This window comes from Polypterus senegalus, chromosome 6 (assembly GCF_016835505.1).
Source record: "Polypterus senegalus isolate Bchr_013 chromosome 6, ASM1683550v1, whole genome shotgun sequence".
In the NCBI taxonomy this organism is placed as follows: Eukaryota; Metazoa; Chordata; class Cladistia; order Polypteriformes; family Polypteridae; genus Polypterus; species Polypterus senegalus.
The window spans coordinates 5,237,962-5,239,264 of record NC_053159.1 but is presented as its reverse complement, the minus strand read 5'-3'; positions in this window follow the sequence as shown (position 1 = coordinate 5,239,264).

The following is a 1,303-nucleotide window of genomic DNA, read 5'->3' as shown; positions in this document are numbered from 1 at the left end:
CTGTCTCTGGTTATCATTCGTGTGCTCAGAGGTTGATGCACTTTGCTATTTCCTGAGCAGCTCTTCTTTAGTCCACCCGAGCGGCCCGCTGCTTCTCTTCTTTCGTTTGCATCTTTTCACGTTAAATCTGTTCAAGTTAGCTTTTGTGTTGCAATTAGTACGTTTTCTTTAATTTTTCACTTAAGCCTTCAATCTTGCTCAAGAATGATTAGCAAAGGTGGTAGGGAATGAGAACGGCGCGCTGCGCACTGCTGAGAGTTGATTCTACAATAAAATAAAATACAAATAAAAAGAGTAATAAAAATCATCACCCTGAAAGCGGATAGCAGACGTCACGTAGTACCAAATGTCAAGTCAATAGGTGAAACAGTTTGTGAGCTACAGGTGATTTAAAATCCTGGACAGACAAATGAACAGCCACAGTAGCGCAATATATAAGAAGATATTCTATTTACAATAAGTGCACACACAACCCCAGTACCCCCCCAAAGTCCAGGCCTTTCTTATGATGCTTTTCTCAGGTCCTCCTCCCAAAGTCTTTCTCCGCTCCCGACTCCAGCCATTGAATGGAGGGAGGCAGCCCCTTTTATATCCACCCGGACGTGCTCCAGGTGCCTCCCAATAAAGCTTCCACCAGCCCTCCCAGGTGTGACGGAAGTACTGGCTACGCACCCAGAAGCACTCCGGGAGTCCCTGGTCTTCTTCCCCCCCAGCACTTCCGGGTGTGGTGGAAGTACTGAGGGCCAGGACTGCTCAGGCATCAGGTGAATCCTGGCGATGAACACGGGTCCCTATAGGGTTGAGCTTCTAAGCTCTGTTCCCATGGTCCCCAAAGCCACCAGGGCGGTCGCCCTTTCATGGTCTGGAGGAGACATAATCCCTCCTCCGGTCCTTCTGGGCATCCCGGCTGGGTACAACCCCAAGCCGCTTGCCACACCTTCAAACAATGTCCACTTCCCCCTTGGTTGGTGAAGAGTAGTAATCACATCCCGTATCGGGCGATTGTTACAAGCAAAGCTACAATATCTTTAACTGCAAAGCAGCAGCACTACCGTGGTGCCACCTGCGTGGATTCTCAGGCACGCTGAAGCTGGCATATACAGAACTGGAAAATCCCAAAGACAGACAGACAGACCACAGCACAAACCTGTCTCTGTGACCACTGAGTTACTTCAGGATGGAGGGGGGGGTCACTTATAGTAAACTGGGTGAAATAAATTTAACAACATACAGAACATAGACAGAGGAATTTCAATGTGAAATCTAAAAAGTGAGGGGGAAGAGAAACAAAAAAAATCAGGGC